Genomic DNA, 12,394 nt, shown 5'->3' with positions numbered 1-12,394 from the left:
CAGATCTACAATATCTGTAACCCCACAATGTATTCCTAATAAGTGCTGTGCTTACCACATTTGCATGTGCTTACTAAATAATAAAGGAACATTAGGTAATAAGTGAATTAATGATCAAAGCATATGCTTTAACAACGTTCTGCAGATCTGAAATTAAAGAAAATGTTTCTCTTTACCAGGGATCTAAAATTAGATTGCTTTCTAAAAGTCAACTATAGATGCTTCTTACCCAGCCTGGCACCTGTGAGACCTCAAATAATGCTAAAAGTCACATTTCCTGTATGAGCCATCCAATTTAGCCTTGCTTTTCAGTAACCTCACCTGACAGTTACAATCCCATCTAGCAGCTATGAGCTGACATTCACCAAAGGAAGCATGGAATTGGTACAAATTTGTCAGTACTACATGGAAAAACAATAGCAAAACCTTTAATGAATATGTTCTGTTGGTAATGACATCTTCCTAATGAAATATCATATATTCTCATCATTCAGGAAGCATTTGTGTGCTATCTTGAGATTCTTACATTAAGTCCATCAGTGGATTTTAAGTGATAGCCACACAACAGTATGTTGGTAATTTATTGATATATAAAAAGTTTGTTAATGTATATGTTTTGGATCAAATTATTACTTGTTAATGTTCTTTATTATTTAGTAAGGAAACTACATAAACCTTCTGCTCCTACATCTGTAATTTTAGTGTTTGAAAAGAATTGCCTCAAGCAGGATAGGAGTGGTAGTTAGGGCTGCTACTCATCTCTTTTATTCTTTAGTTGCTGGAGGAAATGAGAGGATAGATTCTGCCTGTAGGTAGGCAGCATCCCTGAAGCAATTTGGAAGGAGGCACTTACTGCCATGTTCTTCATAACTTATAAAAACACTGGCATTAAAATAGGTAAAGGTAATAAAATTGAAGAAAATGGAGAAAACTGAAAAGGATCATGGAAGGAACTATTGGAACTTTATAAGGTCTAACTTTGAATCCATTTTTCCAAGGTTATTAAATTCTACTGTGTAACCAAAATGCATATTTTCCTACCCTTAGATAGAGATTCAATAAAAGTACATTCTGTATTTCAAATCAAGAAATATAAACCTGTGTTATGGGTGTAGCTTGGGAGAAAGGGACATGCTTAGCATTCATGAGGCTCTGGTTTTGATTCCCAGCACCGTACATACACAAAATGTAGTGTGCATAAAAACTGATGTAGTTTCAAGGTTCTATAAGAGCAGACCAGACACTTTTTCTTTATATCTTTCTTTTCTTTTTTTTTTTTTTTTTTTTTTTTGGTACTGGGGATTGAACCCAGTACTTTGAGCTTGTTAGGGAAGTGCTCTAATTATAAACTCAAGTTCTATTTGAAATGCAGATACCTGTTGACTCTGATCTCCCACACAGATTCATTAGATTTGGTCTGATGTAGGGCCAGCTTTTTGATTCTGAAAATGTTTAAATCTACTAAAGAGTTGCCAGAATAAAGCAATGATTGTCAAATGCATGTCACAATTACCAATTGTTAAGAGTTTATCACATTTGCTTTCTTTGTTCTAATTATGTTTAAAGTGACACTTCACTCCTAATTCTTCAGCCAGACATCCTTTACATCTTAAAATAAAAGTATTCTCCTTTCATAAAACTATAAAAATACCATTATACCCAAGAAGTTTACTATTGATATAAGAATAAATATATCTAAAATCTGTCTAAATTCAAAATTTCTTAAATGTTCCAATGACTTACTATAGTTTCTTATGTTTTCAATCTAGGATCAAATCAAGGATCACACATATTTAATGGTCCTGTCTCTTTAGCCTCTTTTAATCTGGAAGAGTATCTCCTACCTTTTCCCTGTGTTTTATGACTTTGACATTTTTTTTAGATTCCAGGACAATTCATTATTCTTTGTTTTAGAATGTACCACATTTTTAATCTTTCTGATTTCTCCCTCATTATTAGATTACATTTCTACATTTTTTGACAAGTGTGCTATGTATAAGTTGTGAAATGTCCTCAATCCATCCCATCAGGAGGCACAGCACATAATGTTAGATTTCCCAGTACCCCCTTGTGATTTTCATTCAGGTTAATCCACACTTTGAAAAATCCTGCTTTAAACCTTGCAATGTTGTGTTTTGTTTTGAAGTCATCAAACTCTAGTAGAGTTCTGTATTGTCAGCTCTACTCCTTTATTTGAACTGCTAAACCTATCAACAAAAACAACCATTAGTATATGGCACCACGTTGGGTCCTTGCAGGCATCAAGAAAAAGGACAGAATTCTCAACTTGGATCCAATTGAGAAAGGAAAATAAGCACATCAAAACAATTTAAGAGAACAATTGTCAATCAGAAGACCAAAGAGCAGAAAATTTGTCAAGACTCAGTGGGAAAACAGATGTACTTCTATTCTATGGTGGGAGTTTTAATTTGTGTAACATTTTTATGATATTTTGGCAATATGAAGAATTAAATGCACATATTAATTTCCCCAAGTATTCAAGTTAGTAATCTTAAACTATGCATTACTAACACAAGAAACCAGAATCCAGCTCCTCCATTTCACCATCCCCACAGTGAACAAGGATGTTTCTTTCTTCATAATTGTATTGTATTGTATTGTATTGTATTTATTTTGAGGTGGGTCTCACCATATTGCCCAGGCTGGTCTTGACCTCCTAAGCTCAAGTGCTCCCTCCACCCTCAGCCTCCTGAGTGCTGGGATTATAGACATGTGCCACTGGGCCTGGTTCCTCATTATTTTAATGGAAACAACCTAAGTATGTATCAAAATGACATTGATTAATAAATGGTATACACACATATTAGCCATTAAAAACAACGTGGTCCTCTTTTGCTTTTAGGAAATGGAATGGATATATTTTTTCCCTATTCTTCCTCCTAAGTACAATTTAAAAGGCTAGATAGTATATAAAGCAAACACAAAAAGACTCTGAGAGGCATACAAAAGATAAACTGGCTAGGAACCTTGAGACTGAGTTGGTGGTAAGTTCTCTGCAGTTTCTTCTTCTTCTTCTTCTTCTTCTTCTTCTTCTTCTTCTTCTTCTTCTTCCTTCTTTCTCCTTTCTTCTTTCTTCTTTCTTCTTTCTTCTTTCTTCTTCTTCTTTTTACATCCCAGATTGAAACAGAAGCAGCCAGCAACCCAGAAAAACCAATAGGCACAGACAAGAAAAACTCCCAACAAAAATCAGCTATCTCTATCCAACCAACCAGTAAAGAGGCATCCTAGGAAGAACAGTTTTAGGCATATCACATTATTTCAGTCTTAATACCACAAAAGAAACTGGGTCCTACCCATGGCCATGACATCAAAGGCCAAGTGGGAAGGCTGTATGTAATGAAGTATCCTGTCATCAATATCACAACTACCACCACCTCCACATTGTTGGAGGAGACCACAGGGAAGCCTGGACTTCTGGGATACCTGGCGATAACTAAGTTTCTCCTTCCCATTCAAATGGTGTGGTATTAGAGAATGCCTGATGGAAAATCAGGACTTAAACTTCATACAGTGGCAGCAAAGCCCCAATACCAGCCTGTCAATAACAAGAAGCATCCCCTCTGAAGTGTGTGAGGGGGTGCCACCTCTTGGCAATGGAGAGGGGTGCTTTCCTTCCAAACCAGAGCCTTGTCAGAGAACTAGCTGAAACAGAATTAATTAAGCTCTAATAAGCAATTGAAAAGATAATATTATGGATTGTATGCAAATCAAAACCACTATCAATTCTACTTTGTATCCATTGGGGGGGAATATAAAAATAATAACAAGAAGCTAGAGTGTACATCTTAGCAGAGCACTTTCCTAGCACAGCAAAACATAAAACACACACACATACACAAATAATAACATTATTGGTGTGGGAAAATAGCAATTATTGTCTGGAAGTTGGAAAATTGAAAACCTAATTCATTGCTGTTGGGAATGTAAAATGGTGTATCCACTGTGGAAAATATTAAATAGAGGATACCCTATGATCCACCAATTCTATATGTGAGTGTATCCTCAAAAGAATTGAATGCAAGGCCTCAACCAGGTTTGTACACCAATGTTTAAAGCAGCATTATTTAAAATATACAAAAAAATGGAAACAGTCGAAACATCCATTGATGGATCAAAAATAAATAAAATGTGTTTTATACACATAATGGAATATTATTCAATCTTAAAGAGGAAAGAAATACTGATATATGCTACAATATGGCAGGGTACAGTCTTTTTTAGAACTTTTGAGGACATCATGCTAACTGACACAAGACAGATACAAAAGGACAAAAATTGTATGATTCTGTTTAGGTGAGCATACAAACAGTAAAATGGTGGGGTGAGGGGAGGACAAGGAGTCATAATGGGTACAGAGTTTCAGTTTGGGGAAAAAGGTTTGTAGATGAATAGGTGTGCATATTTGCACTATATTGTGAATATACTTAATACCTCTGAATTGCCCACTTACAAATAGTTAAAACTTTTATGATGCATGCCTATAATTCCAACTACTTGTTAGAGAAAAGCAGGAAGATCTAGAGTTTGAGAACTTAGCAAACTCCATCTTAAAAAAATATATATGTTATGCAAAATTTTATTTTTACCATAAAAATTATTTTTAAATGTCCTAGTCTAATAATCTATCAGAATGAAATTCTCCCTGCTCCAACATATGGTTCTAGGTTAACTGTCTTAAAAAAGCAATATACTGAGAGAGAGAGAAAAAAAAAACCACCCTAGAGTCACATGACAATATAAGAGCATGCAGGTTTCAATAGAAAAATCACTATGCAAACAATCAGGAAGGTCTCAACCTGATTGAAAAAGATAATAGATGCCATCCTAGAGATGTTAAAATTGTCAGATCAAGATTGTAAAGCAACCATGAAAAAAATAAAATGCTTCAATGACTAATTATTCACACATTTGAAACAAATGAGAAATAGAAAAAGTTAACTGTATTCATCCTTAAAATGAAAAACCTTTGCTTATTCACTCTTCTCCCTTTCTCTCCCCCCCTCCCCCAATGCTAGGTAGATCTTAATGACCTGGGACTGGGACACATAGAGTGGGGACCCACAACCATGGTGTGTGTTGGGGGGCTGAGATTAAAGATAATTGAGGTTCTGGCTGTGCTGGATGAAGCTGAGCTGAGGGCCAGGTTACTTGGTAGGGGCAAAGTCCAAAATGTATGCTGGTCACACCTGCATGGGGAGCTGGAGGTAGGTAAAGAGTCCAGGGCCAGGTGAAGAGCCTGGGGATATAGGGACACAGGAAGGAGAAACCAGAAAAGTCACTTTTGTAGTTAGCATGTTCCATCTGTTTTTCAAGGAATAGAGTACTACAAGGCTAGAGGGTCTGGGGAGGAAAGTGATCCAGCAGAACATAGTCTGTGACTGTGGCTGAGATAGGTACTGCCAGGAAATACTGAGCTGCTCAGCCATGCTCACCAGAACTATAGACTGGTCAGAGTCATTGGCAGGCCACCTCGCCCAAGGCAAGGAGAGTGCTGAGAGCCCCAGTGACACCACCAGGACTGCCAGACTTGCCCATGCCCTGGGGTCCCTGCAAAAGCTGAGCCCAGGGAATACAGGATGTAAGCAATTGGGGTGGGAACATCTGTTTGGCTGTCAACTATCCTGGGCAGCTTGTGCCCTACAGCACTCCCTGCATGCAGAGGAGGTGAGTTCAGGTAAGAATAGTCAGCATCAGCTGGGACACAGCTGATGTCACAGTGTTTAGGGTGCTCTGCTTCCTTTGTATACAAGTTTCCTTATGGAAACTTTCTTGAGCTGGAAAAAAAAAAAGGTACTTCTCTGTCAGACCTAAAGCTCCTGCAACTTCAGAATTTGCTTCTTGGCAGCCTCTGATGACATTTTCCTCCTCCATCTCCATTTTCTTCCTTTCTCGTGTTCTTCTTCCATCTTCTCCATCATTTACACCTTTTCTTCCCGCCCTTCAGTTCCCCTCCACTACCATGCAGTGCAGCGCAGCTTCCCAGCCAGTGGTGGGAAAGTAGGGGGCGACCTGGAGCTCGTGCTGCCCGGGACACTCTGCCTAACAGACCCTGATGGAACCTGCCGGGAAGCTGGCACTTGGGAGAACCGCGCCCGGCCTCTGGTCCAGCTGGCCCCGCTGGCCCTGCTGATCACTGTGGGGTACCAAGCACACGCCAATGGCCCAGTCAGCAGCCAAGGTGCAACAGCGGGTGCAGAAATACCTTGCCCTTTGAAAGACCCAGTTAAATTAAGGATTAAAAGACAAGTCACAGATTGGGAGAAGGTATTTGCAAACCACAAATATATAAAAGCTCTCGATAACTAACAGTAAAGCAAAAAATCCTCATACAACAAAAGTAAAAAAGATTTCACTCAAGAGAATATACAGATGGCAAACAAGCACGTGGAAAGATGTTTAATAGTAGACATTTACAAAACACAAATTTTGAAAAATGTGAGATTATCTCTACACAATTTAGAATGGCTTAAATTTAAGAAGTGACAATACCAAATTCTGGCAAGAATGCAGAGAAATTGGATTTCATACAGGGCTGTGGGAATGTAAAATGGTACAACCACTCTGGAAAACAATTGGGTAGTTTAAAAATAAAACTAAACATGCAAACATCATAGGATACAATCCAGCAATATCACTTCTGGGCATTTAGCTGAGAGAAATGAAAATTTATGTTCACACACAGACTCATACATGAATGATCATAGAATATTTATTTATAAATAGCCAAAAGCTGAAAAAATCCAGTTATTTATCAACAGTTGTGTGCTTAAACTGTGCTGTATCTACACCATAGAATGCTACTTAGTAATAAAAAAGGAGAATATGTTCATTGACATATACAACAACCTGGATGAATGTTGAAACCATCATGCTGAATGAAAGAATCCCAGAAGGTTACATACTGCATTATTCTATATGGCATTCTTTTGTTTGTTTGTTTGCTTTTTTGGTACAGGGGATTAAACTCAGGGGCAGTTGACCACTGAGCCACATCCCCAGCCCTATTTTGTATTTTATTTAGAGACAGGGTCTCACTGAGTTGCTTACTGCCTCGCCTGTCCTTTGCTGAGGCTGGCTTTGAACTCACAATTCTCCTGTGTCAGCCTCCCTAGCTGCTAGGATTACAGGTGTGTGCCACTGCACTCTCCCTATCTGGCATTCTTAAAAAGATAAAATTATAAAGATAAAATGGAAAACAGTTTACTGGTGGCCAGGAGTGGGGGAGGGATGATGGTAGAAGAAAAGTGGGTGTGGCTATAAAAGGGCAACCTGAATGAAGACCCTCATGATTGACAGGATACTCTGACTTAACTACATCCTGGTTATGACACTATACTGCAGCTTTACCAAGAGTTACCATCAGTAGAACAGGCTAAGGAGCACTAGCTCTTTATATTATTTATTATGCTTGCATGTCAATCTAACATTTTCTCAAAATAAATGATTTAATTAAAAAAAAAAAAAGAATGATTGCTAAAGGTATCATGGTACCCTGGATTAGATCCTGGGGTAACATAATGGCATTAGTGAAAAAAATTGTAACAACGGCAGTGAGGTAACCAGATCTATGTGTACCAAAATGGAAAGATTTTAAAGATATTGTAAATGTAAAAAGCTAGTTAAGGGGATGGGGTTGTGGCTCGGGGGTAGAGCACTCACCTAGAATGTGTGAGGCCCTAGGTTCAATCCTCCAGCACCATATAAAAATAAATAAATAAAATAAAGGTATACATTAAAAAAAAAAAAAAAAGCTAGTTAAGGGTTGAGATGAAGATCAGTGATAGATCACTTGCCCAGTGTACCCAAGGCCCTGAGTTCAATCCCTAGCACCTCAAAAAAAAAAAAATCTAGCTCAAGAAATTATTGTTAATAAGATTCTATCTGTGGTTTAAAATGGATAGATATACACATAGGAACCATGTATTATATATAGTTATTTTAAACTTTTCTACAACAAAAATATCCTCTAAATATCTTTATTTAAAGGGAGTACAAATGGAAGAGGGGAAAAATCTACTTTTTACTGGCAAGTACTGTTCAGTTTATATATATATATTACTATATATACTATATAAATATATATACTATATATAGTACTATAAATATATATTACACTTATAATTTTTAAGATAATCATTACTAGATGTCATTCTTTTTAAAAAAATATTTTTTAGTGGTTAATGGATCTTTATTTTATTTATTTATAGCATGCCTCACACATGCTAGGCAAGTGCTCCACCACTGAGTGATAACCCCATCCCTAGGGTGTCTTTCTTTACGTTCAGGCAAATCTAAACTTATCTTGCTTAGTACAAAGAATATGTTAATGTGTAATTGTTTTTTATTACAGGGGTAGTGTGTTTTCTTTAACAAATAACTAATAATAAATTTATTTAAAATAATTTGTCATGTGATTTAATTTGTGAAAGTGTGTCACTTTTCTCATTCCTTTCTCTCTTAAAACTTACTCTCTTAAGGGGCTGGTTGTGGCTCAGCGGTGGAGTGCTCGCCTAGCACATGCGAGGTCCTGGGTTCAATCCTCAGAACCACATAAAAATAAATAAAATAAAGGTATTGTGTTCAACTACAACTAAAAAATAAATATTACCAAAAAAAAAAAATCACCCTTTTAAGAGAAGCTCAAAAACCTCCTTGTTCGGATAGCCTTAGGCCTGAGCCTAAGCAACTCCATTTTAAAACCACCAGCTTAAACTTTAAACTGCAGTTTCAGCAGGCACATCCACAGATCCCTCCCCAAGGGCCTCAAACAAGTTACTTCTCCTCACCTTGATAAAGAGTGTGAAGCCCTGCCAAGATGTCCTCCTCTGATAAGAGGGAAAGATGAGAAGATCAGGGTGGAGACCACCAGACCAGATGTTTCTGACCTCAGGGTAAATGATGCCACTGAGAAATCCAGTGGTAATTGATAAGCACTGAAAGGGGGAGTCAAAAAACCCCCAAATTTAGTTTAAATGATAGAGCAAACGAACAGGGATTCAGCCAGCCGAAACAAGGATGCACTTGAGTGGAAAGCCTGATGAGGACCTGTCATTCCATCACTTGTTGTTCCTGAGCCTCTGCGTCATCCTCACCGCTCTCAAACTCTACCACCTCATCTGGACCCTGATGAGAGCCGAAACTCCTCCCTATGACCCCCTCCTCAACCAGTCGTTTACTCCACGCCAGGAAAAGCTTGCCTTGGTTCCTGACCTGGTCACCGCAGTCTGAGTAAGTGTGCATCTGCTGGACCTAAAGCCTAAGGCTTAAGACTTCTGAACTTAGCAAGCAGAGGAAATGCCTGTCATTAGCCTATCATGATTAAGTGTGTTTTGCAGTGCTTAGAATTAATCTAGAATTGTTTGCTGTGAATTGATTATGTCTATTGCAGTGCCTAGCATTAGGGATTGTTGTATTCTTGATTATGAACCTATAGAGTGAAACTGAATTGAGTAATTTGAGTGAAGAAAGCATTCAAAGGGGCAGAAGCAGCAAATGGACATTCTTTATTTCTCCCCTCAACTGCATACGTCGCAATTTTGCCCTCTCACTACACTCCTCCTCCACTATGCCCTCCCTGATTACCCCAGAAATAAAGTAAGTTCTTCCTTGGACTCCCATAGCCATGGTGTTACACCTATGTGCTAGTTTATAGTTTAAAATATGTATTTCATCTCTTCAACCACAGTGTACACATCTCAAGACGAGGGATTCAGTTTGATTCACCTTTGGATCCCCCATACGTGAAGCCCAATGCCTTCATGCTTGCATTAGTATTTTATCAATGCTGCAATTACCACTAACTTAGTACCTAAAAACAACCTTCGGTTGTATAGATCAAACATAGAAATGGGTCCCATAAAACTGTAAATGAAGCAGTCAGCAGAGCATTGTTCCTTCTGGAGGCCACATTACTATGCCTCTGTCTTTGTCATCTCTTTTACTCTAACCCTCCAGCCTCTCCCACCTATTATTATTACTATTATTATTATTTTGGTATTGGGGACTGAACCCAGGAAAGCTTTAACACTAAGCCACATCCACAATCCTTTTCATTTTTTATTTTGAGACAGGGTCTCAATTAAACCTTCCTTTTTCCTTTTTCTCAAAACCATGTCCTCATTATCAGATTGGCATCGGGGACAAGGACCAAGCTTTTGGCAAGAGTTTTATTGCTTTGCTAGCTGTAAGGTCCTTGCTTAGCATCTAGGCGGCCATCTTAAATGACAGCCGCCATTTTAAGGAAAAAGCTTCACTTTCCCCACCCAAGGGCCTTTCTGAGAAAGGCACACCAACCCTGCCCTTCACCACCCACATTAGGACCCCCCGGGCTCTGATTCCTGAGCTTCTCCCCTAAAAGTCCCAGAACCCAAGCCTGTTTTGCCTCTCTCTCCTATAGAGAGTTGGCCTTTAGTTGTCAGCTCTGACAAATAAGCTCTTGTGTGGATCTCTGCCTGGTCTCCATCTTTTATTTCTTGCTTACCTGTCTCTCGTTCCTCACTTTCCTTTCACTAGCAAGGAGAAACACAGGGGACTCTTGTCCCAGAGGCTGTGATTCTGCCCACCAGCAGGAACAGGGGGCTTTTAAACAGGTGATTCAAAGGCTACATTCCATGTGTTCTCTGTTGGAGTTGTAACTCACTTGTTAATTTGGGAGATATTTCTGAGATCTTCTGGTACCATCCCCAAAGTCTGGATTACTTCCTTCATATGGTGGGTGTTTACTCAAGGACAATTAACTCTTGTCAAGGTTGGGGAAGAAAGGTAACCCTGTTTCTCCTGAGATTAGGTAGGGGGAAGAGATTAGGGAGGAGCAGGAGAGAGGAAGAGAAAGAAACATGTCCATTTTAAAAATAAGTTGCTGTGGCAAAGCAGCAAGGGTTATATTCAAAAGAATATAGTGGACCACTGTTACAAACTTTTTTTTTTTTTTCTCAAAGCCTGTTTTCATTACTGGATTGGCATTGGGAACAAGTGTTATGCTCGAATTTGGGACCCCCAAAAGACCACCAGAGACCAAGATCAATGTAAGCAGCAAAGAGGTGTTTATTGCGAGCTAGCTCAGTCCTCTGTGCACACACAGCAACTGGTGATGCTGAGAGGCCCCAAGCCCAGGGTTTGCATCAGTTTTATACACTCTTTGGGGAAGGCAGGGACTTCACATACATCATAGCATCTCTTAGCAAATCATCACATTCCGTGGGAAAATCAGATAACAACTCTAAAACATGATTAGCATATCAAGTGGCAGGAAAGAATCTGAAAAGAATTATTGGTTAGTTCACTTTAAAATGATTGGTTTAAACCATGAGGGTGTTGCAAGGGGCATACGTGCCAAGCTGCAGGGCTTCTGGTTTAGATAATGGTCTAGGTGGGTGCCATCTGGAATTTCAGATATTTTGATATCCTGGCCTATCTTAGGCAATCACCATCTGTGTTCTGCAGAGCTTTCTGTGGTATTTTCTGACTTTAGGACTGCAGTAGATCAGGGGTTAAGTTTCAGAGCAAAATGAGGTCCCAAGTAAAATGAGGTTGCTTAGGTCTTTCACAAGGACTCAGTTTTTGACAACAATTTTATGTAGTAACTGAAATTTGCACCATGTCACAGAATGATGTTGGGGACTGGTGTTATTTTTAACTAGATTATCTTAACTGAAATCTGTGCATTTAAGAACCATGCAGAGGGAATGGAAGGACATCAGAATAAAATAGACATTATTATTGCTGTGGTTATATACGTGACTGCAAGACCAATGTGATTTTGCAACCTATACACTCAGAAAAATGAGAAATTATATCCCATCTGATTCAAATGTATGATATGTCAAGATCATTGTACTATCATGTGTAACTAATTAAAACAAATTTTAAAAAAACCATGCAAAGAGAGAATTGCCTATATTGTACTTTTTTCCTAATAGGACAGTGATCAATTGGCTTCTGGCAGAGGAGGTTTTCAATATGGGAGCTCTATTAGAATTGTTTCTTGGTCTTTGGAACCATTTCACTCTGGTCAAAGACAGACAAGTCAAGGTTAAACCTTGAATCACAAAGGTAAGCTTGTACTTAGGAGAAACAAAGCACAATCTAATGTTTTTGAAAGAAGCAAACAAGTAAGCTCTGAAACAAGATCTTCCTGTTAACTCACAGGCTGATTGCCATTTTGGAGATTTTCCTTTCTCCTGAAGAGCTGGGGTAAAAACCCAGGGTTTGCACATACTGGGGTTCTCTCCCACTGAGCCACACCTCCAGCCCCTCCTTTCTCTTGTTAGTCTCTCCTTCTTTCTCTTTATTTCTCTTTAGTCATCAAAACAATTCTTTTAATCAGAGATTCTTAAACTCCAGGCTTCAAAACTACCCAATTCTATTAAAACAT

Source organism: Ictidomys tridecemlineatus, chromosome 3 (genome assembly GCF_052094955.1).
Source record: "Ictidomys tridecemlineatus isolate mIctTri1 chromosome 3, mIctTri1.hap1, whole genome shotgun sequence".
In the NCBI taxonomy this organism is placed as follows: Eukaryota; Metazoa; Chordata; class Mammalia; order Rodentia; family Sciuridae; genus Ictidomys; species Ictidomys tridecemlineatus.
The sequence above is the reverse complement of the archived record's forward strand: the minus strand, read 5'-3'. Positions refer to the sequence as shown.